Consider the following 25,378-nt stretch of genomic DNA (forward strand, 5'->3'; position numbering starts at 1 on the left):
TAGCTTCTAACCATGACCCGATATTTTAAATGGGACGTGACAGAAACTATTCCGTCCAAATCGTGTTTTCGGGAGTTATTTGACAGTGAATTCAATCAAGCGTCAAGAAGTGTCCGTCTGTCTTCGAAATTGTGGCGTGGCAAGAAGCTATTCCCTATTCAAATCGTCTTTGTCGTAGTTTGATATGTCAATCAACGAAGCGTCAGAGAGGGGGGCGCATATATGCACCCGATGGAAGGAAGCGACGAGACGTCGGGAAACGTGATTCGTACGTCTGCGAGTCGATCCTCGTATTCGTCGCAGTCTGGCGCCTGTCTGCCGCCTTCATGACAGACTCCCCGGAAACAATGCAGACATTGACCTCTTCGTTAGTGCCTAGTAGTCTCCATGGGTGTCGCTGTGCAGGAGAATGAAGTGCGTTGCTCTTTGCAATGCATTGCGAGGAAGTGCATTGCTCTTTGAAGCAAGGGCGGCGTGTCTGAGAACACGGGAATGCACGGCTCACTACAGGCGACACGACGAAACTTGTGTATGCTGCGGCAGGGATCGGGGGACCGTACAACATATTGTCATAGACTGCACAGAGATACGACCACGGCGGAACAACGGGGAAACGACGTTGACGGAGGTTTTGGGATTTGGTATGAGGGGGAGCCTCAACTTCAGGGCCATAGAGGCGGCGAAGAGGCGGCTGGAGTGGTGGTGGAAGAAAAGTAGGGAAGAGAGTGGGACGGAGGAATTAATGGTAATATGATGACAACCGACGTCCCGATACGAAGGGAGGGCCTCTAATCACCATCACCAACACGCTGTTTCGTGATGGGTTGAAGTGGGCGAAGACAGGGCGACCTAAGTGATGCCTCAGCACAGCCGTGTTGCAGTGCTAATGGTAGTTCAGGCATTTGGGTTCTTTGACCTTGGCTTCATCTCGACAGACATCATCTGGCGGACTAATTTTGTACAGTGTTCCGACTCGGAAGCGCATCGCAGAAACGCACCAAGCCCCTCGATCTGACAAGCGAGTTCGTTTGTCTATATCTCCCCGTAACCATCTCTGACTACACATACGTCGCGGTAATCCAACACCGCCGAGAAACCTTAAGCCGCCCTTGGATAGCAATCTTGTAATCTTAACCACTCGTTGGTTGTCGCATTACGCGCTTTTTTTGTGTGTGTGAGACCTTAGCGTGTGCGCATTGCGACCTAGACAGTGAACTTCGCGATAACCGCATCGTTGGTTTAACACCAGCTGCACATTCACCGAACCTCTTTGTAACTCGTGTTTACTTTTTGTAACTTGTAACGCGGGTGTATGAGATATTTGAAGCGAGCTCTTTTTTTTTTTTTGCTGTTATTGTTTGCCAACGCCGTCTAGGCTATCCGGAAGACTTTCCGACCGCGCTCTCGTCGTGTGCGAAAGAAGATTCTCTCGCATGGCCGCATTCGCTGCGAGGAGTAAGCTGTTATAGAGCGTGCGAACAGGATCGTAAACCACCCACCGTTTAAACCATTACGCTAAACGTGACTTCATTATATATAGCGCCGAAGAACGCGCTGCCAGAAGAGAGGAGGGCTGCCGGCAACAGCGGGTTACGTCTGCACCAGCGTGGGACTTGCGCACTCGCCTCCCCCCGAAAGTGACGGGGCGGGGGATTGAACACATATGGCAGCGCTCTCTTCTTCCTCTCGGCCGTAACATCGCTTCTCCGTCGTTCTGCGTGACTTGTGACGCCCGGTTGCCCCTTTCGGACGGTGGAAGGCCGTCGTTTGTGTTTCAGCAGGGCTAAACGCGGAGGCCGGCGTTTTCGGCTGTCTGGCCGCTGTCTCCGCCGCTGACGAACGCTCGGTGGAGTCTTGCGGGGGCCACAGGAAGAATTTCGGGAAGGATAGTCGGGTTCAGGCGTGCGGCCGGGGAAAGAGGGGGTGTTGCTGTGTTAACGTGCCAGTTCATCCCCTCCAACTATAAAGAACAACCCCCTCCGTCTCCTCTAAGCAGCAGCGGCCTAAGCGGCTCTCCTCCTTCTCTCAGAAATGCTGGAAAACACCCAGCAACAAGAACAGAATCTTGGCTGTCCCGATGCCCGAGTAATTCCTCTGTAGAAGGATGCTCAGGGTTTCTCGGAGCCCACTTGTGGGGTGCACCCAAACAATTTGTATTGTTTATATAAATTTCAGCAAAATCAGGCTCCAAAGAGGGCAAAATGCCAGCAAGATACTCGTTGGCATCGCCAAAAAGTAAAAGGAGGAAGCTAAAACGGAAGACTGGGTGAGTTGGTACTTGCTCATATTAACAGCGCTACCGACACAGACAAAAAAAAGAGGGCACAAACACGGCGCTGTGTTTGTGCCGTCTTCTTTTTGTCTGTGTCGGTAGCGCTGTTAATATGAACAAGTGTAAAAAGAAGTGTAAAATTCTGCGGGCTACCAACAACTGGGTTTTGGAATTATCTCGCTGGCAATGCAAAAGTTAAGAGTAAAAAGCCGCAGCACTGGAAGGTTGAGCTGACGTACACCGCGCAGAGCGTCCAAGCTTCCCGGTGACTGCTGTGCCTGTGGATGCGGCAGCGAGGGGCGTACAATTCGGTGAAGGAGTCATCACCGAGGCTGGGCCGGCATCGGGGTGGTGGGGTGATCGACACTGCGCACGTTTCTTTCTTGTTATCCGTGGTGCTATCGTAGCGCGCTTGATGACTTATTTTTATCACCATCTTTCCGTCACGCCACCTGCGATGCCATCTTTTATCGTAACGGGACAGATAAGGCTTTCACCTAATAACAATATCATTCAGTATCGTCGTCGTCGTTACCGTAATCATCGTCCTCGTTATCAGAAGAGGAGACGTGGCAAGGCACGGCTCAATGAAATCCGTGATTCTCCCTACACGGCTGGCGCAGCTATCGCACTGAATCTGCGTGGGGATGTCTTTTGCCAGACTTGCGGAGAAAAAAGCAAACGCATTGTGCATAGCACACCTGCTCGCGTTTCCCTGTCTTTTCCGTTGCCCGGCGAAGGGCTTTGCAGTGCCGTGCTGTTTGTGACGGCTAACTTCTGCTGCCACCGCCGGCGGCGGTGCAGGCGGCTGCAGCTATTTCCAAAGTGAGCCGGCGACGAGAGCCCGAGGTTTCTGACCCCGCCACGCCGGTCGGCAAATGAGAAAGGGTTCGCCTTCCGCTTCGAATCTACGCAATCGAGCACCCACGTCGATGATATCACCCCACTAACGGCGAGATACCCATTTCGGCTATTTTGTTGTTGTGAAAACACGCCAAAGGTTGGTAGACCGAGGGGCAAAAACATGGTTCCTTTTTTTTTTTTTTTTCAACTATAGTTTTTCTTGGGGGACCAAAGGGGGCTAATCGAACCCGCGTCATCGTGCTCAGCAGCACAACGCCTTAGCCACTGAGCCACCGCGGCGGGTAAGGCGGATATCTGCTCAGCACGTAATTCGTCTCTGCGGCCCGACTGGCGTGTTTGTTAATAAGCAGCATGTATCTCTTTTAGTATAAACGACGTGCGGCAACAGGCCCTTTGCGTCCATCTTCATCTCGCGTATATCCAAGCCGAGCAGCTATACCCGCACGCGAAAAATGTCTTCTCTCCGAGGAAAGGCAGCTTGGCACGCGTCGCTGACTCGCGCTGTTTACGGCCTCGCGTTCACTCGCTGACGGGAGCACTTTGCGGAGAAAATACAGCCTCGGGTATATTCGTGAGTCTTCGGCCTCCTCTTCCTGTCGCACCGCAATCGTACCTTCGCGGTTTCTGCATATGCAAAGAAGTTAGCGGTGCGAGAGGGGCATTTTGTTCATTATGGAAGCCATTTTCACCGCGACACAAGTAACTAAAATTCGGCTGTATTCAAGACTAAGGAATAATTAATTAATAGGGTCATAGAGCTCCACATATTGATGACGGTAAATAAGCCAGTAGAGAGCTCCAGCGAACTGAAACTTCTCATGCTGAACAATGTTTTTTTTTTTTAATTGCGATAGTATGCCCTTTTGGCATAAATGTAAATGATCTTAATAATGTTTCGGCGCCCAAATAAATAGACAAGACCGAAGCAAGGCCAGGGATTGTGATTACAGCGGACGTGATTGCTGTTAAACGGCTGGGATTTGCGTTATTTAAGTAATACGTCAATCTTGTGTAGACTAAAAGAAAAAGAATCAGGGGCCTATTTTAAAAGAAATATGGTTAAAACGCGAAGCTGCCTCGACAGTGTCGAAATTGCGAATTCGGATAGACGTCGGCTTCATAACGTGAGGGACCCAGTTCCAATGGCGACCACGGGAAGCGTTTTTTAAAGCCGTTGGTGTTCTCACCGATGGCGTCTGTAACGCGAAAACGCCCTGCAGGAAAGCCAACTTTCCCTGACGATGATAACGAATGATCGTGGATGAAGTGAAATAAAAAAAAACGCTTCAATGGCCGGAATCCAAGCTGTGTTCCTCGCGTTATGAAGCCGGCGTCTATCCGATTGCTCCATTTCGACATGATCGAAATTCAGTCCACACTCAGGCTACAACCAGCAAATCCGTCACGAGGAATTCAGCTTCGCGTTCAACCATCGTCAGACGAATTGCATGATTTTTTTTTTTGAAGCAAAGCTTTCTAGCTCTACCAGCCAACGGTTCTTTCGTGGTGTGCGGGACAACAAACTCCCAACGTGTCGGAGGCGGCGCCGGGAGGAGGGAGGTGGGGGGATGGCGAAATGTTTCACTCACGGAGCACACTATAGATGGCGTATGGCGAATTTACCTAGCGTTCCCCGCGCGGAAGTGCCTGCTCGCCGGCGGCGGCGGCGTCGGCGTCGGCGGTACGGCTTTGTCATCTGCTTTAGCGACGGTTGTTTTGGGCATGTTTTGGCGCAGCTTCGCGTCCATTGCGCGCTGCTTTCGCACGGCTTGATTAACTTGTTCGACAGCACCTCCAGAATACCCCACACCCGACGGAAATTAGTGGTCGTACGGCAAACATACGTTAGAGATTGGTTTGCGGGGCGGGAAAACAAAATGTACAAACCACACACAGACATCTGGCCGCTAGAGAAAGGCTACCTTTTGCACACTGCTTGCCACGAATGGGACTCCGTTTTCTAAATTGGTAAACACCAATTCGGTTGTGTTCTAAGAGGTATTACAAAAGGCGAAAGTATCAATTGGTTCTGATAAATAGTGATTATATAATTGTTCCCTCAGCTTTTTCGCAATTCTCAAACTTACTAAGCTCACACGCCGACTTGTTTCGGCGTCTGCGCTTGTGTCGCGTGGTGGTGTAGCCCCAAGCTAGCCAATCAGGATGGCTAGGTTCCGCTGTCTCACACTTCGAAAGATGCTCCTCTCCGTTTTCTCTCTCCCGTCCCCCCTCCCTCTCCCGCATCACCTCGTGGGACACTTGGCTGGCTCCCCCGCTCGGAACAGACGTTCGGGCCGCCCAGGAGGCTCTCTGCCTTCATATCCAGAAGATCTCCAAGGACATTCTGGACTACTATGAAGACAGTGACGCCTCAGGATCCGCCGTTTAGCTGACCTGGACTTAGGTCGGTGACTGGGCAATAAATGTTCTCTCTCTCTCTCTCTCTCTCTCTCTCTCTCTCTCTCTCTCTCTCTCTCTCTCTAGCCCGGCCATGGTCGACGCCGCTGCGTTCTGGACGCCGCCACCGTGAGTTCCAGCAACGGCTGGGAGAATCTCTGGTTTCACTCTTCGTAGAGCCGCGTGTGTGAATTCAAGTGACATCGCTTGGGCAATTGTTGTGGGTGCCGTTTAAAGCTTTGCTTTCCAACCACCTTCACAGCGTGGATTGGAGATATTTTTTGGGCGCTTGGTGTGCCTCCGCTTATCATCGCCATCATTTTGTAAAACCCATTCTGCAAAGTTGGCTGTCTTGCACTGCGGTTTGACACGACATCAAACGCTATCAGTTAGGCATAGAAAGCTTTGCTTTAAAATACACCTTATAAGCAGACTGCGGCAAAATTTCTCACCACAATTCGCTTCATGGTGCATAATAAAGACACGCGCAGCCCGGTCGTCCACCCCGGGAGACAAATCTACGCTTACATCGCCGACATGAACCACCCACGAAGACGCGTGCAGTCAGCGAGAGAAACCCCGAGGCCCGCAAACACGCGCCACACTTCGTTTAAATAAAGAACCGAGTTCGCCTCGCTTCCCAGTGAAGGAAACTGAAGATAGGGGGAACGGCCGGACCTCATTATCTCCATCTTTCTTTTGCGGGCTCTCTCCGCCTAGGCAGACGAGCCTGTTTTCAATCATCCCATACACGTATACCCTCTTAACGCGCTTTAACGGATGCGACAGCACTCGTCCGCGTAGCAAATATATCGTAGCCTGCAGCGCAAGTAGAAGAAGGTCACCAATAGAGTTTTCCGTAGTTCCTTGCCTTTTTTTGTGTGTGATGTAGCTTTGACTCTGACGAGCTCTTGAAAAGCTCCGCAACGGAGCCAAGCCGGAAATAGAGTGACTTATGCACCCGCCACCCCCCTCCTGTCTTCTATACAGCTGTCCAGAAAGTATGGGAAGAATGGAGAGCCCCGTCAACCTCTCAGCACTTTCGTAATGGCTTGGGCACACGTCGCGGTTAGGGGATCGCGACGGATTGAACCAGAGCATGAGCGAAGAAGAAGGACTCGATGTACGGCGAAAATTGTCTCTCAAGAAGCGACATAACTCAAACGGTGACCGCTGAAAGGCGCTGCGACACGGACAGGACTCCACGCAGTGTCGAACTCGCGTGTCTGTCTCGATGATGAACGTCAGGAAAAGGCGCCCTGGTAAATTTCATCCGTGTGTTCGATGGAGTTTGTGCTGCTGGTTAGTTCGCTTTTAACGTCTTTCATTATTCGAAAAGGGTTGGCCGTACGAAGCCTCGGGAAGAACACCCGACGTCCTCTTAGCTGCCTTTTTTTATGGGCTTTATGAAACTGTTCATTGCAATTGTTCAATGTTTCTTGAGCTCGTTTTCGGGAAAGGGCACGACACGGCGAGAAATCCGACGAGATGGCCACTAGATCGATCACTACTGTCTACTCTGCATACTGCTCCGCATCAACTTTGCATACGTAGAAAAGTCTAAACCTTTCTACGGCGATTATAAATAACATTTACAACAGCGCAAGTACACTACGCGAAGCATAAATTGTACTTTAAAAAGTGCACTTTTATTGCTTGTTTTCGCTCGGTATTTAATATAAACACCGCAACTATACGTTTCTATTTCCGAGTATGAACGGCACCACCAGCACTCGTAATTTAATACTATTCAAAACACTCAGCATATTGCAGCGAACCATGCCGTCTGCTTTATGTACTTGTGTGTTTTCAAAACACTGAACATGCTGCCGCGAACCTTGCCTCGCCCTTGGCTACATGACAATACCTTACTCAAATAGAAATTCGTAAATATTTAATGATTTTCGCTTATGGCAGTAAGCAGATACACATTTACTGATTGCTTGACTGACGTAAGCAGAACTTTTTTTTTTTTTGCAAAGTAGATGAACGAGGTAAAAGTAAGGCAGGTCATAACACTAAAAGGACTGCAGCCATGTGGATGTAAATTTGTACACCACCACTTTTTAAAATTGGTTCGAGGGTAGCTTGACTGCAACGCATTTGTGTATTGCTAAAAAAACATTTCTTTGAGTAACGGGATAAACAAAACAATAAAATTCTAATAAAGCCGAAAATCAGAGTATGCGCAGAAAGCTCAAATATTGTGGACAGTAGTCGAGAGCATTTTTTTTTTTTTTACGTCCCTGGCTTTGCTAAACAGCGTTTCGAAGCCGGGATAGCCTAACCGAAAACGCGCTGTTTGCGGTGCGGAGTATCTAAAAAAAGGCCTGCGCAAGAAAGATAATATTACTACGCTGTGCATACACTGAGGTCGTAAAAGTTTCACAGACAAGCACTTAGGTAATTAATTTGTTTAATAGTCCCATTATTGCTCGTCCTTCAGAGATATGATGCATAGAGCGTCCATGTGAGATATTTTTTTCATCTGGGCGATAAAAGTTTCCCCTCGAGCGCGCTCGCACAAAGACGCAGGGAACCCGCTTTCATACATTATTTGTCATATTTTTTTTATATTTATTGTCGCTTCCAACATTTCGCCCGTACGCATCGCTACTTCAATCTCACTTGCAGATCAGATACCTATTCTTACTAAATATAATGCCATGATTCTTTTCATGCTTATATTTTTATATGATTTTCGTCCAATCCATTTCCGTAAAAGATTATTACTACAGTTGGGGGTTAATAAATTCCACCAAACAAAGGCACTTAGCGTGTCGTACGCTTTTAAAATGCCGAAAGAAAAAGAGTCTAAAGTGGAGTGTTAACTTCATTCAGCGGCGTGTACTAAACCTAGCGCAGTGAAAGGGTTGGGCCAATTGATTTGTTTTACTTGCAACGCTTTACGGCATCTGGTGCATCTTAAGCGCGCAAGCAGATGAAGCCGTAACTCTGGTTTTACCGCCGTTGCCTGACTGAAAGCGCCCACCGAAGGGCCCATCCCGTCTGCAATGCATTCCCAGGGCCGTCGTCCGCATACGCCCATCAAGCAACTCCGATACAATGTGAATATACTGCCCAGTAAAACTTGACACTGACTTCGCGACATTAAATTCAAGGTCGAGACAAATTGGATTGACTCGCGACCGTGCACTGTCGGCGCTTTTATGCAAAGTGCCGGACATTCGAGAGATGCCGCGTACGGGTTGAAAAAGCAAAACAAAACAACATCAAAAAAGACACCCTTCCGGTTACGGAACAGTGGGGGTCTCTGATTTCGTATTCCGCTCGCGAGCACGACCATCGGAACTGAACCCGCGCACTCCCGATAACGCGCGCATGCGATCATGACGCCAACTCGCCGCCAAGCTGGTTTGTAAACAGCCCCGATGACTTCCAAGAGCTCACACTTAGCGGGTGTACCGCAGAGATTTCGCGCAGAAAAAACAAATGTCTGAGTGCCGGATCATTAACGGGACAATAAGTCGATCTCGCATCTCGTTGGCCGAGATCTTCGAGTGTACTTAAAGAAGGACCTGACGCGTTTTATTTACAGAAGGTGTTGCGAAGCTGGCCCCCTAGGGACAGGCGACCGAACCGATACTGCCGCCGCTGTTTCTATTCCTGCGGGATAGGCATTCCTTCCGAGGGTGCCTACTGTCGACCGCATGACTCCGCTTTGGAAAACAGTCTGGCTATACCAGTGTCCATGGACGCGGTTAATTCAAAACTGCCTTGACACAGCTGTAATGCAAGTTCGTACATTTCTCGGCACAACGATGCCACATAAAGTGTCAGGAAAGTACGCGGCCTCGTCATGAGGGGTCATTCGTTCTATCACCTACTAAGGGCGTTGAAGTCATTTAACGTCATTTAGAGCTGCCAAGCAGCGTCACAACTCCCTTTTCTTTCCTTCTTTTTTTGTAGGCTTCAGAAGGTGGCGATGTGAACCTTGTGGAAGTTAACCAACCTCAACATCTGGTTTTCTTTTATGCTATTTGTTGCGTGAGTTGACAGATCCTAAATTTCCGGCGTAGAACCGCAGTTCATGAAGCCACTATCCCACGTGTGGTCTCGTTCGCCTTCAAATAGCTATGCGGTCTTTCATAGTACTTTTTTCCCCTTGCGGGCTGGATCTTTGTATCTCGTATATTCCATACGTGCGGGAATTTTCGAGTTGCCGCGGTGGGATAAATGCACCTAATTTAACCGAGTGTTTCGTTCGACGACGGCCGTAAACCACTGTCATCGATTAAAGCGGCCCTTCAAGCAAAGCCCCTACTCCTCCGCATCGATACAAACACTTCTGTTTGCTGATGTCACGGAGAGATATGGTTCGACGGCTGGTTCGACGGCTCGCCTCGGTCGAGTCGTCAGCGAGGTATAAATCGCCGCCTCATGAATTAAAACCGACGCCCCGTCGCCGCGATTGGTTGGACAGCTTGGAATCGGGAACACTTCAAGGGGGTCGGCCAGTGCATCCAGAGCCACGTACCCAATTAAGGGAGAATAGTAATATAGCCGGACGCCGCAAGTCTACTTGCGCCTTCGTGTCCACACGCTCATCAGTATGACGAACACACCTCTTCAGCTCTCACTGTAACCAGCGCCTCGAAGAGGGCGAAGTGGGGGGGAGGGGGGGGGGGGAGCTGTCAACGCGAATTTACAACAGCCGCCCAAAGCCAGCTTCGCTTTGTTGACTTAAGTGGCGCCGCTTATTAGCAGCTCCTGGCGATAAGAGCCATTTTCATCTTTGGGTTCAGCGCAGTGAACAGGACGCTCTGTACGGCACAGCGCAAGCAACGATGTGTCCTCGTGACTCAAGCTGCTCTGCTGTCCCTGCTGTAACATATGATGTCCTCATCTCCCGGCGGTGGGGTATGGCACCGTTCGTGCCGAGCTGTATAATAAGCCAATAAAGTAGGCTTACAATAGTTGCCAGTCGACAGGAAAAACACACACGACGGGCGTTCTAGTGATTGCGCGCGACGGCAAAACAGCTGGGAATCTGCAGACCGTGCTTTAATAGGATAAAAAAAAAAACATGGGGCGGATTTCTAAGAATGTGGGGCTGTGGCGATTGAATTTGATAGAGACATTGACTCGGGTTGCGCGCAACATGCGGATGGTTTCCTTGTGAGATAAATACGAGTGGGGAAACGAAGTTTTGGCACGCGAGCATCGTGCGAGCCAAGAGTGAGATGACGAAATAACTGACGTTCGAGCCACGAAGCTGCGAGCCAACGACGTCTTGCGCGAGCCGTAAATGATGACACTGTGCACGTCGCCGCAGAGTGTACGAAAACCGTTCATAACCACTAGGCGACGTAACGCGCCATTATACGAGCAGTTTCTCTTTTTTGTTTTCGTCTATACTTTTGCCTTATGAACGTGAAAAATCTAAGAAGCAAGCAAGCAAGTCTGCATTCTTGTAGTACGAGGTACGCACACACTATCCGCCTGTGGTCGACGTCCAGGGTGGGTACGTACCACGTGCGTGTGCTTAAATATAGTCAGAATCATTCATTGAAACCAAATGACCCTCTCGGTAGCGGGAAATTAGCTTTGCCATTTTTTGGCAGTCCCCCAGATGAGAATGTCATGCGTATGTGGTTGCGGGTTCATAGAAGGTGTCTCTCTCTCTCTCTCTCTCTCTCTCTCTCTCTCTCTCTCTCTCTCTCTCTCTCTCTCTCTCTCTCTCTCTCTCTCTCTCTCTCTCTCTCTCTCTCGTTCGTCATTGTTTTTTCTTTACTGTTTTCATTTCAAGGGCCCCTCATGAACCTTATTAGATAGAATACACGTCGGTTATATCCTCTTATCAGAAAATAATCGTGGCTGAATTTTTTTGAGGAGGAAATTCCTCAATTACGTATGCTGTACACATGAAAACGTCTTGGGACATTGTTTAAAGGTTTGTACGTTTTCATCCTTGGCTGTGTAGCCAGATTTTTTATTTGTTATTAAATAACTTTTGTTGGTCGATTCATTCTAATATTTTGTTGTCTGTTGTCACCATCATGATTGCCCTTTCATTTGACCTTGCTGCAACGCAATAAAATGGAAAATCTTAACCGAGAGGTTTCACAAGTCCGAAAAAAAAAAAAAGCGGTGGGGTGGTTGTGTTTTCCCGGTTCAAAAGAATTGAGGGTGCTAGTTCGACCGTCAAACTCGCCAACTGGCAAATTCGTTTTATTTTTCAGGTCTTTTCTAACGGTGTCCACGCGCACACGCACAAAACGAACAAAAATTTGAAGATGCGTTGGCTGCTACTAAGAATGCGTTGGCTGCTACTAAGAAATTCGTTCCTAATGCTAAGCTATAAAAACCACGAAGACGAAATTATGAATTCCACACGGAGTGGCTTGGTTGTAAAAATTTGCGGATCGAGTACATGATACACGCACTACAGTTCTGAGTATCAATCCTTTAGTGGTTCTAACGCACGCAGCCGTAGCAAAGTAAGCGTGCCTGTACAGTTACGTTATCAGAAAGTACAGCCGTTTGGTTTAGGAGCTAAGACGCACTGAAGTATACTAGCGCATCAAATCGCGTTTTGTGGCAGTCGATTTTCAGACCGTGCATGAACTCCCATTTTGCTGCCCGATATGTGGCAGAGGACTGATGCCGTTCTGTCACGATAACAAGATAGTACTACAGTCGCGTGTCTGCTGCGTGCACTCTTCGCGCGCGTATACTTCTCGCTCTGTGTAGTCTGGTGCAGTCCATTTTTCTAACTGGATTATATACTTAAGTGCCGGACTTTTTTATTTGGATGTCCGCGCGGTAGTCTGCGCCAGCCAACAACCGTCCGAAATGAACGGATAGAGAAAAGAACAAGTCACCGCCGTTTACAGCCAGCTTGCGCCGTAAGACGCTTCCCGGTAGGAGAAACCATAAATGTGCCACGGCAATTTACGGCACCACGCTGGTCGTTCCGCGGGGAAAGGAAGCGAACGGCTTCCGAAGGGTTCGGCAACGCTTCCTCACTCCATGGGCAGGTGCTTCCTCGTAGCACCCCGCGCTGCTGGCACCTCGCAAATTTGTTGCCGCCTCTTCTATCCCTTCCGCTCCGTCCTCTGGGAACTTGGCCTGCACATCCCGCCGGACTGCACCCTGTGCTCTCTCGTTCGAAAAAAGGCGGCTGTCGATGTGGGCTGGCTTGCCCCTGGTTTATAAACGCATCACTAGTGCTAACTGTGTGTTGATACGGTCGCGCTATGTGATTAGCACCTCACGCAGAAGAACGTGCACAATCTGTGTTCACTGCCGGTAGCCCTTGCCTCTCTTTTGTAGAGTGAGCTACACTGGCCGAGGTTGAGCAGTTTCGCGTGACTCCTGGAGAGCCGTGCTCCGCATGCGCGAGGAGCAGTTACGTCTCACGGCGCACAGCTGGCGCGCCAGAGCCGCCGCCACCACGACGGGATTGGATTGGATTAAATTGGATCGGATCGGAAATTGTTTTAGCAGCAGTAAGCATGTCAATCAGCTAATCCTAGACAACCAGGAAACCCAAGAATAACCAGCTGAATCTTAGCTCACGCTACGTTTATCCTGGTATAGCCGAGATAAGCCACTGCTAATTTTTTTCGCGAAACATTGTTAGTCTAGCTGTACAAGCTTTTTAGGAGTCACGAAGTGTGACGATCAATTTTCTGCGATGTCAAGAGAAGCGAATCTGGGGGAGGGGTGGTAGCAAGCGAGAGGAGTACTCGCCGATGATTGGGTGACAGTTGAAAGGAAGGGGGGGGGGGGGGTAATGTTTTAGCTTGGTTTATAAGCGTTTATTTGCACGTGCTTTCGTAAGCTCACACATGTTAAGCGTTTAGTTATACGGTGGTGAGCGCCGTAGGCGGAAACACCCAGTTGCTCTGCTAATAAAGAACGTTTCACTGACGCGACACAAGAGCCTATCAATATTCAACACACTTCACCTGCATAGTCCTCAGTGATGAGGCCACAGGCGTTTACCGTCAGCTGTTTATTGTATATTGCGCGAGGAACGGCTAGTTCAGCGCGGTCACTTATTCTGTCAAGCTGTGCAACCACGGCCATCACTGCTTTTTGTCTTCCTTCGACGCATCCTGCAGAAAGGCTAATCCACCCGGATCCGCCTTTGCTGAACCGCTGCTTGAAGTCAACGAGGGTGTGGTACGTGAGTATGTGGGATGCCTGTAGCGGAAAAACAAGTGTACGGCCGTTGTAGCTTCCTCCCCTTTGCAGCGCATCGTCCCCGGAGGCCCGAGAGCACAACTGACGTCAGGGATTACAGTTACCGCGCGGTCGCTCGGAGGGTCCACTGACCCAGGTCTTCGCGTATCCCTGGAGCGGCCGCTAGACACCCGCAGACAGCGCGCCCACGGCCGCTGGAGTAGGAAGAGCGTCTAGCCGGGCCACGTCGAGGACGTCTCGTCGTCTAGCGGCAGCCGTGCATCCTCGGGGAGCGACCAGACCGGGCGCAGCGGAGAGGGGCGCGACGGCCAATTATGCCCCCTCTAATCACGACCCTTTGCGGCCGCGTCTCTCTTCCCCCCGCCTCTGCACCCGTCCACGTTCCTGGCCGCTGAGTGGTTCCTACTGTCCCGTGGGGAGAGCCTTTGATGCTTCCGAATCGCCCGGCCGCTGCTGCCTGTGCTAGCCAGAGCGTGTCGCTGTTTGGGTGTGAGCGGTGTTGTACCCCCCGGGGGCACAACGCCAGGATCTCGCTCGACCTGGTTGACAAAGCTCGCAAGTCGCCTCACATCAGGAGAGCAATTGCTCAAATCCGTCATCTTTGGACAAAAAAAAAAAAAAAAAGTCGCTAAACAAGCGATGCATGAAGCTACCGATGGTGAACCATTCCCGCGTGAAAAATGCCCGGGAGCAGTTCCGTGACGTAGCCGCTCTGGTTCGTCGTTTCGTTTATGAGCCACGGCTACTGCTAAGCTTAATTTATGTAAATGCACCGACTGTCATGACAGATCAGGTCGTGCAATTTTGGTCCCATAATGGGGGCAGGGTGGGGGGGTGTGAGGTTTGTCTTAGCGGTCCCGACCTTATACTTTATGCTAGAAATAGGGGGTCAGAGAAATAATGATGCCGAATGTTGAAAAAGGAGCGGTGCTCATAAAACTTTTCGCTCAACTCACCTCCTGAAGCGCCATTTTTCGCTCCGAAAAAACGTCATCTAGTAGAAGGACACGCACAGTCAATGTTTGCGAGCCTCTGTCGGGCACAACAAAACATCTGATCGTCTCAAAAAATGCCCGCTGCGGTTACCTCGACAGACGAAAATATTTTACACGCCATTCTGGCTTTCAGAAGCACACACAAAAAAAGAGCGAATGGGTGAATGAGGGGTCGTTGCCAGAGCAGGGTTGCTCCTCGCCGCTTCCCACCCTTACGCAGACGCCGGCTGCAAGCGTGTTCGAAATAGGGGGAATTCCGGACTGCTTGTTTGTTTGCTGGTATTCTGGTTAGTCTGTGTTGTGTAGCGTGCGGACAAATGTTGCTGGGCACACCAGCATACCGGGAAAGGAGCGATGAGAGAAAAAAAAAAGAATAATAGGAGATGGACGGCGTCGCCTGTAGTTATGGTAACCTATTTCCAACCGTGAGAAAACAGTGTTGTGTATACCGTGACTCCCAGGACTGGGATCGCTCATTTTGGACGCGCTAAATCGGTCTAGTTGGTTTCGCCTTTTTCTTCGACTGCACTTTCGGCTACGGGCAGGGAACGCGAAGTTACGCAAGGCACGTGAATAAAGTTGCATGGATGTTGTCCACTTCGTTCATGTGTTCTCCAAAAAAATGAAGAAAAATTGTTTTGTGCACTATATAATCTAGAGCGCAGACGAACAACAAAACTCTCAGTGTATCATGTCCAGTCAAAGAATAGTGCGTACGCACGGACATATCTAAAAATACATACGTACGGTCTTAGTCGAAATTTTCTAGGATACGCCAAGAGCTTTTGGGTCGCTAAGAATCAGAGAAAAAGCTTAATGTTCAAGTGCAACAGAATTATATTATGGCAGTAAGAAAGACAGATTCATTTCAGCAGATTTCCGGCCTAAAAAATTCCGGTCACCCTCTAGAGGTAAAGTTTTACCTTAAATTCTTCACGAGAAAATATTTTTTTCATGACCTAGAAGTTTTTGGCAAAGACTCTACGTACGTATTCACATATACTTTGGTTTAGCCAGGCATGAATCGCATTCTGTCACAATAAAGAGATCAGGCTATTGCACACGCTTGAGTAATGTTGCTGTGGAATACGGGACGCAGTGCGCGGGTGTTCGGTAAAGAAGGTGTAATGCCGCCATACGCGCGAGGCAGTTGGGTTTGATCTTGTTACCCGCGCTTATAAGGAGTAAGGTGGAACTTTTTCTTTACTAATAACAATAGCGTGAGGAGGAGTAGGATTCCTATCGTCATTCGGAATGGAGACGCGCAAGTGGACATCACCATATTGAACTTGTGCCCAAGTGGCATTTGCAGCGTTAAGAAACACACTCGTGGGAGAAAAAAAAAATCAGTGCTACTCCACTCTGTGAAGGTGAGTAACCAGCGGAGCTGTTTGTGGATGATTGGTCGGTCACAAACTCCCTCTCAAACCGCGTCGTCACGCCGGAGAAGCGTTCAGCGGGATTGTAACAACGCCGACGTCTTGCGTCTTCTACCTCGCGGTATTCGGGGCCCTGACGGGCATCGCGCTTAGGCTAAACGTCCGCGGCCCAACCGTCGTCGGCCGTCTCCTCCCGCCGCGTTCAGACCCATTGCTGCCATTTTTTTGCATAAGTAGGCTTCACTGTGCAACACACCACTTGCGAAAGCCAGCTTAGAAAATAACCGCAATACGGATCGTAGGCAGGCCAGTTGGTACATATTTCTGAGATTAACAGCGCGAAAGAACGGGACAACAAAGGAGTAGACTAACACAGCCCGTTGTCCCGTTCTTTCGCGCTGTTAATGTCAGAAATATGTACCAACTGGTCCGCCTACGATCCGTGTACAGTTAATTTCTTCTACCAGCGCTGTGTTAGTCTACTCCTCTGTTGTCCCGTTCTTTCGCGCTGTTAATCTCAGAAAGCTTAGAAAAACCTTGCTGACCCAGATCTTTTTAAAGTCGGCTTCAGTTTTAAACACGAGTGCATTGCTAGAAAGACGTTAGTTTAAGGGACAATATACGCCTTTTTGTACAAAATAAACCAAAAAAAGAAAACCCGGAGAAGTTAGCCATAGCAGGGTCGCTGTGAAAACTCGCCGAAACTTTGATTTAACCCGAAACTTTGATTTAACCTGAATCAAGTCCTTCAATTATCCACTTCGATGTAACGGACGGAGTGTCGCATGGGCAACGTGACACACACTGGCGCGAGCGTAACTCCGTGCAAGGACCGTAGAGGCTAAACGCCGCTCCGTGGGTTGTAGTTAGCGTGCCGACCGGTCGAGGAAGGTTTGTCTAGCTGATGGATGGGGTCGTCCACGACGACGCGCTCAAGTGGACGCATGAGACCGAAATGACGGGTTGTCGCTGTTAGTGCCCCCCCTCACCCCCGCTGCCTCCACGGCGTGCGAAACTGGTGAATGGCGCCCTCTTTCCCTGACGCTGACAGGTGTTTTGTCCCGGCCTCGGCACGAACGCCGTTCTTAACTGCACGGTGGCCTGCCCTCCGGCGGTTGGGCGCCCTCCCTTGAGCTGTCGTGACTCGCGTTGGCTTACAATGTAATCTTTTGTTTCGTCGAAGATAACGAGGTGCAAATTGGCGGTTGACTTTGTACAGCGGAAAACAAGGCGCCAGTTACAGACTTCGCCTGCAGGAGCTGTAAGTTTACACTCTTTCCGAAATTTCGGTGTGCTGATGGCCCCGAGCCGTCGGTGTTTTGAGTGGGCACTGGGCTGTTTTTGATTATTAAAGCGAGGACACTAAATAACCCGCAAAAAAACAAAAAACAGAAAAAAAAAAACACGGCACAACAGTCAACAGCAATCTACCCGGCTCGGCAGTACCAACCAAACTATTGCGGTTTGAAACGAGCAGATAACGCAGAAACTCGATTAATAATGGCAAAACCCAAAAACATTGCTCGCAGTGCAAACCTCGAAGGAGTTCAGCGGCGTTCAATTGAACAATATTTCTCCCGCATTCGCAATCCATAAGATATGCTTCCGCGCCCTCGGATTTTTTGGTCTTCGCTTCTACTACACCTCGTCTTTCTTGTTCCCTTCCACCCCGATGCTGCCAAAAGTTTCGAGCAAGAGAAAAAAAGGTGGCCTAACTTGGCAAGGCAGGAATAAAACAAATCGAGAGGGGAGCGTGCATGCATGTTCCCACGTTCATGCGAAACCGCGCAGGGCTGCTTCGGCTCTTTCCTTGTGGTTTACTGCCTTCCAGAGATTCCTGGGAAACGTCTTCTACTAGCTATAACGACAGAACCAGTTCGGCACAACGTATCTTTTTGTTAACCGCACGCGCTGTCCTCGCAGACCGCAGCCGCGGCGCAGTGACAACAGCAGCAAACTCGAGCCGGAAGGCCAGTACCGATCAGCACGTGGAGTACGGGGGAGGAAAGAAGGGGTCCGTGCTACGCGACCACCGCGGCGACGACCACGGCTGCGGAGCGCGCTGCGCGACTGCTGAGTAGGGAGGTCCTGCGCCCTCGTGGCTTGGAGCTGTTCGGGCCTACGGAGCGGCTGTACGTTTATTACAACAAGTGGAGGGAAATGCGTACGTTTCCTGGAACTGAGAGGGAGACGGTGCGGAAGCAGATTAGTTTTAGTGATCAACTCCACTTGTGTCGTCGTGAGGGTCGACGTGTGGTCGTGACTTAAAACTGTATTTCCGACAGCTCTTCATCGATACCTACAGGGATCAGCCCGCAACCCCGTTCGTTGAGCCCTATGCCTTTTAACCCTGTCATCTTCTGCGCCCTCATCGTTTGCTTATTCGGTTAAATCCAGATGAGATATGAAACACGTGGGCGGTTATGCTAGTTTCTTTAGTCCGAAGCGCTGTTACCGTATTTGATTAGTTTTTTTACTAGTAAAATTAGTTAACTTCTCTGCTGTCATCCTATTAGGTTGCGCTCGCAAAGCCAACTTGATTTGTGCAGGGGATATGCTGGTTTCCCTGACGTTCTGTCTTCTGGTAACGCAGCAGTATCTATGAAGATCTCGGAAGATTATCTGCTCTCGCGTTTTTTCCTACGCCGGAATTATCGTGTCTCCGCAAGAGCGAAGAGCACACGCAGAGGACAGCTGGTAACACGACGTTTCCAACAGGCTTGCTTTGAAGTCTACAACACCAATGAAAACAGAGGAAAGTAGTGTGACTGTTTTTTTTTATATGATTACTTAACATTTTTATGTCGGGAAAGAAAGTGGAGGAAGACACATGCCCAGAGTGGAGACCGAACCCACTCCTTCCAATTACCTGTCAGATGTAGTAGGAAGGAGTTGGTGCAAGTTCTTTAAGTTAAGATAGCTATTTTGTTCCCATGTATTGAAATCTAAATTTATTGACGTTTCTGTTATTTTACCCTTATCCAAATATTGAGGTTTTATTCGGGCTTTGGGTAATTGGGGATTTTTGGACTGCAATTTCCTTCTTTTTCTGAAATTTTTGCAGTCGGATAACGTCGCATTACGCATTTAATTCCACCTGCGCTAGGGGAAAAAACCGACGAGGACAGTGAACTGTTTGCAAGCCGGAAACAACCGCAATACAATGCGCTCTGAAAGCTTTTACTGTGCAATCGATACAGCGAAAGAATATTTATATTGCAGTAGGCATGTTGAGGCCTCACGCGCTGTAAATCCATCGCTGGGAAACGATTAAAATATAAACAGTGTAAGCAAATGTATTCAATCAAATTAAAAGCAAACATAGGTGAACTAAACTGGGTTTGTTTGTTGTGCATTAATTTTCCCACTTTTCCCGCTAAGTCCAAGAAAAACGTAAAGATCCCTTTGCCATCAAGCATTTCGTGTCGCGGGTGGCCAAACCTTTTGCGCACAGGATTACGTAGTTTTTATATTCTTATTGATTTCTATGCGCAAAAAAATAACTCACTCACTGGCTCCCCCACTCACTCACTCACACACTCATACTTCTTTCACTCACTCACTCACTCACTCACTCACTCACTCACTCACTCACTCACTCACTCACTCACTCACTCACTCACTCACTCACTCACTCACTCACTCACTCACTCACTCACTCACTCACTCACTCACTCACTCACTCACTCACTCACTCACTCACTCACTCACTCACCCAGTTTTTGTTACGTCCATTGTATCTCAGTAAAATTGGTTGATTAGTTGAGTGCGTCTATTTCAATTTCCCAACTCTCGAATTCCGGGGTTTCATATAGGCGTTTTGCAGTTTCACACACTGTACTGTCCGTAGCTCATCACGTTGTAACCGGCGTTTGTCTTCGCTGGAATGCCAGGTAGCAATTGCGTACAGCCAGTGTTGATAATTTTCTATTACAAGGAGATAGAAAGACACTATTTTCTCCTTAGAACCCTATCTGCGGCGCCAATGGCCGGTATACCCGTTCGCGCGATGTCATCATGTGCTCGGACAGCAGCCGAGACTCAAGCCACAGCGGGTCCTATAGCTAGGGGAGTGTAGGTCGGCGGGTCAGATGCGGGGGGGTGAGGGTAATAAAATTCCTACGCATGATGCTCCTTTTGCAAAGCGCCGTTATAATATCAGGTGAATGTCTAGTTACTCTAAGCACTGTGGGCTTACCGGGTCTGAAACGAGCAGTCAAGTCCGGCCTCGTACACTTCACAGACACATTAACACGAAGTACCTCTTTTAGGTATAAAAATATGCAGCTGGCTACTACTTCAGTGCCCACGTTCTGTGGACTACGCTCGAGGCTCGTTGAACGAAACAACGGCCAACAATTGTCAGAATAACTATTTTCCCGCCTTTTCCCCAGATTTATCAGCATCAAAGAAGCGTCGTTCAGACAATTGTTGCTATAGTTTCCAGCGCAAGGAGAAAGCTGCCGAGTTTTCACCGAAAACGGAAGCACATCCTTTCCAGTGCAAGTACCGGCGCCCACCTCTTTGTTATTGTTGCTTTTTTTCCTCCTCCGCCGGGGCATCTCTGTGGAAGTAGCACTGCTTAATGATAACTGGGGACCGGTTTTGCTCGTTTCGAGGATTATTCTCCGCCCAGTGTGAGCGAGGCAGTAAAGCAGCGCAGAAACAGGAGCATGACACCGCCGCCGGCCACCCTGCAGCCCGGACGTATCCGCGTTTTGCAGCGGCGTCGTGAACGTATCTACTATACACGGTCACCGCCGTGCGGACGAGTACATGCATCGCGTCTGCTGCCCGAACGCTGAATGTTGTTCAGGACTCGGCGAACGGCCGTCGGCTCCGGACCTCATTACGTGCGTTCCCCCTGCGGCTTGGTTAACAATGCAGCACTGCGAAGAACGAATCTCTAGCCGGAGGAGATTTGCGTACGTTGTTCGTGAACCGTTTCCATTCTTTCAAACGTTTCTTTTTTTTAAATAGAGAGATGAGATACATGATGCCGTTTAAACAGGAAGCAATTTACTCCTTTTCCAAGCGTTCAGCGAGGCACAAGGGTTCGTTTCATCCGCAGTGAAATTTCTGGTGACGACTTGCCTCAGTCTTTTAAAGACGATAGTCTTTCTTGGGATACTTAAAAGCAGAAATTTTGGCCTGTCTTCAACTCGATTCAGCCACCCGGCCAAAGTGAAACAGAAACTGCGCAATAGTCTTATATACCCACAGCCAAATCTAAGTGTCCAAGTCCGGTCTTAACGCTCATACTTGTCAACATTGTTGAACAAGAAGAAGACATTACGCAAATATAAGGCAGGAAATAAATTCACGAGTGATATTTGCAGTGCTCCTTTATTAAAAAAATCACAGATGCTTGGTTCTTGCGATAGCAAATGAAATACTACCTCAACTGCAGAAAATCGTCGTCTGCTGTTGCCGGCGTATACCCTGGCGGCATTTTAAAAATCGAACGGCAGCAGCGACGAAAGGTTTCACTAGATAGGATTCACGTTCCACCTGAAATGCTCGTGGAGTAGGGCAACGTGATTCTATAAACGTTGTAGTCGGGTGCCTCGATTCACGCGCGTCTCCGCCGTACGTCAGCTCTGGCATCTGGGCACCCGACTTGGAACAGTGGAACGCGGTAAATTTAAATTTACTTGAGCAAACCTGACGCGTCTTATCTTGCGAGGAACAAAACGGGAAATAAACAGCATGAGAGGTGAGCGGTAAAGAGAAGGGCGGAATTTACTTGCCAGGGGCGCCGGTCCACTATAGTCTTTCGTCGACATTTGCAACGAAAGGAGCAGATACGCGGCAATTTTTTTAGTAATTATGACAGACCCGCCCTATTGAAAGTTGGCTTCTGCTACCTTAGTTGCAGACTGTGATTGCGGTTTATTCGTTTAGGGACGTGTATTATGTTTTTTTCTCAGTGCTTATTCAACTAGCGTTTAAGAGAAATATCCAGCAGAAGGGGATACAACAACAACACATTGTCTTAGCAGAGCTTATTCCGTCTCTTAAAAAAAAAAAAAATCGGCACGTGTACGGTAAAGATGCGAAAACAAAAAAAATGAGCAAACTTTCGAGTTCCACGCGCACGACTTTTTAAGTTGCTTTGTGCGTACAAAGAACATTATTTAAAAGACATTGCCAGCTGCTGAGACTAAATGGCTAAGGAGCTGCGGTGCTGCGGGGTATGTGGATACCGGTTCGGTCTCGGCTGCGGCGGCCGTTCTTCTGGTAGAGGCGAAACATGCAACCGCCGTATGTCGACAATTCAGCGAACGTTAAAGATCCCTAGGTGGTGCAATTTAATCCGCATGCTTCCTCTACGGTGTCCTAATAGCCGAGGTAGCTCTGAGAAACCTCCAAATTTTGAACGCTTGATTTGGACACGATTTATTACTGTTTACGACGATATTCAAGTTTGACTGGAGGATTACCCAGAAAGTTTGGGAATATGGGACACATGTTGGTGAACTACCCGCCGCGGTGGCTCAGTGGCTCAGGCGTTGTGTTGCTGAGCCCAAGGCCGGGGGTTCGATCCCGGCCGCGGTGCCTGCTTTTCAGACGGACGTGAAAAGCGAAAGCACCCGTGCTTCGAGATTGCGGGGCATGTAAGAGATACCCAGGTAGTCAAAATTAATCTGGAGCCCTCCACTACGCCGGGTCCCATAGCCCAGATATAGCTTCGGCGCGTTAAACCCCTTCTGCTAAAGGGGCCCTGCAGCACTTTCGATAAACGCTTTTACTCTTTCCTTCGCGTCTGGAAGCACTGCGAAAGCCACGGTTATCGCCAGCACGGAGCGGCACTGCGTGATTTTTTCGTCGCACCAGATACACCTTCCGTTTATGCTTCGTTTTTGTGGCTTTATTTTTAAAGTTACCATTGAAAAGCGTTCATTGCTGCAACTGAAGGAAAACCCGCCAGCAGCCGCTGCATGGCCTCAGCGACGTAATTCCGGCCGTCGAAGAACGTCGAGACCGGGAAAGAGAGAAAGATCATTTGAGCGAGTTTCCAAGTTACCTGATGGGCATATAGCAGTAGTATTAGGTACTTCGCGACCCCCTAATCTAACTACTGGGTGTGTTGGGTGACTAAGTTCTGCGAGCATTCAAGATTTCAAAAAAAGTTGAAAAAGTGTTGCAGGTTCCCTTTAACTCTTTCGCTACCGCAGAAAATTGACCAATTTTGGGGGGTCCAAGAAAACATTTTTTTTTCTGCTAAAAAATTATTTAGGCACTAATTGCAGGAGCACAAAATGCAGATTATTTAACGGCCTTTCCAATAACACCAGTTTTTTAAAGGTTTTCATATATCATAGTTGTGAAAAAAAATATCAAAATCAAAAGTTTTGTCAAGTTGTCGAAAAAAATGATAAAAAAGGAGTTGTGTATATCAAACCACCGGTAGTAGAAAAAAATTAGAATATACATTTTGCAGGGAAACATTTCAAAAACACACCCTAAAAAAAATGTCGACTTGCGCGGGACAGTTTTTCAGATATAAAAAAAAAATGTTAGCACGCACGGTGCTCGTGTCATGCGGTGAAGCCCAACCTCTAATTCAAACTGTGAAATTTTGGGTGGTTCCTTGGAATAAATCTGGCGGTTTGACGTTATCAGAGGCACCAATTTGCCCCCACATAACGTAAAAACATCTTGTCAATGGCTGACTTTGCATTTACAGAGAGCACAATATTTGGGACAAGCACGCGATGCAGAAAAAAACATGCATGAAGTTGAAAACGGAACGCCGTGGCTGATGTTTGTTGTCGTTCACGGTCAGTTATCTCTCAAAACATAAAGCTGAGCTTTATTATCATCTTCTTACTCGCAATTGTAGCCTTGCTCGCAAAAATGAGGTACGATGAGCTAGAATCGTCCCCTGCGATCTTTGGCCGAGTAGCAGTCGCGCGCTAAAAAAAGATCAGCACAACGAGCCTCCTCTATTGCAGCGCCACCTAACATTTTTCAAATGAAACAGTACAAAAACTTATCAGAGACTCCGTCCGAATAGACAGTTCAACTAAGCAGCAACATTAGACACCCGGATATACCCTCGGATGAAAACGAAACTGGAAGGCGAACAGCTGGCAGTGTAAGGCCGGTTTGAAGCGCTGTCCTCGGCGGAACAGATATCTGGCGGCTGGGTGTGACCTTTTGACTTGCATCTGAAGTTCTTATCGCAGAAATCGGGTTAGGGTGGGGGGAAATGAGGAGCGGCGTGCTTTGTTCGAGGATCAGTCGCGGACGCTTCAGGCGCCATGGCAGTTAGCCTTGAAGTTGGGTAACTGCGTAGTTGCGCTAAATATGAATTTCGCGATGCAGAAACGAAACCGAAACTGTTGTAAACTGTTTGGGAATGGTCCTGGGGTAAGTAGAACTACCAGAGTACTTAGGACAACTTGCGCAAAGGCAATAAAACTGCCTAAAATCATAAAGTAGCTTTGCAACCAGGCACTGCTTGACATTTTCAGCCGATTTCTGGGATTATTACTGTCAGAGCGTGAACCTGACGATTGAAAATCGTTTGCTAGTTCCCCATTCACGCCCTGATAGCAAAAAACAAGCGCTGGTGCAGAGTAATTACGAGTTGCACGCATTCTTCCTTGGTAGCCTTGAGGCGCGATGACCACGCCCCTTTTCCACAACCAGGTGATTCAAAAGCGTGTCAAAAATCGCGTTTCCGTTGCAAAAATGAAAACAAAACTGATTTTGAAAGGCCATTTTCTGATCTAACTCCGAACAGCTTTACTTGTTCGAGAAACGCCTGGAACGCTATAAAAAGGCGCTCCCAAAAGTATCGATCAAATTGATCGATTTTGATAGGCGCGGTAGCGAAAGAGTTAAACCCCATCTGTTAGTGAACTAATTTTTAGTTGGACAACGCGAAATTTTCTTGCCGCGCGCGTCAAATGCACTTGTTGCTGACAGCATGTTGCTTGCTGCTTTTACACACTGTCTCCTTGAATTTATGGTGTAAATATAACCCGCGAGATTTCGCGCTGTCAAAGCGCTGCTCCGCGCCCCTATCTTTGCGAGCGAATGAAGTGCGGCTCACACGCAAAGTGAGGCAAAGCAAACAAGGAGGGGAAATAATAATAAAGAAGAAAGCCTGTCGCCAACAGTCGGATTCACGCCCGAGATCATCTTATCAGTGCGGCGAATTTCTCACGTGCGCTTGCAACAGTGTTTCAAGCGCGTTCAAGGCGAAGAAGTAGCGAGTGTTGACAGATAGATGGCAGAGCCGTTTGTTTGACTATGCGGATGAGCGACCGATAAGCGCTGGGACTCGT

General features: G+C 48.7%; 1 protein-coding gene and 1 long non-coding RNA gene across 2 annotated transcripts in view; one reads left to right on the plus strand and one right to left on the minus strand.

The window, feature by feature from the left end:
* The window catches only part of LOC144152945 (uncharacterized), a 59,190-nt gene extending 44,899 nt beyond the window's left edge, over nucleotides 1-14,291 (plus strand). Inside the window, exons 2-3 of the long non-coding RNA XR_013319253.1 lie at nucleotides 13,624-13,684; nucleotides 13,757-14,291. This is a non-coding gene — a long non-coding RNA (uncharacterized LOC144152945). The remainder of the gene's footprint in view (nucleotides 1-13,623; nucleotides 13,685-13,756) is intronic.
* Nucleotides 1-25,378, minus strand: part of LOC144152944 (fibroblast growth factor 9-like) — a 96,500-nt gene that overhangs the window by 52,109 nt on the left and 19,013 nt on the right. The gene's annotated exons all lie outside the window — the stretch shown is intronic.

This window comes from Haemaphysalis longicornis, unplaced genomic scaffold (genome assembly GCF_048455015.1).
Source record: "Haemaphysalis longicornis isolate Haplotype H1 unplaced genomic scaffold, Haemaphysalis longicornis Haplotype H1 scaffold_9, whole genome shotgun sequence".
Classification (NCBI taxonomy): Eukaryota; Metazoa; Arthropoda; class Arachnida; order Ixodida; family Ixodidae; genus Haemaphysalis; species Haemaphysalis longicornis.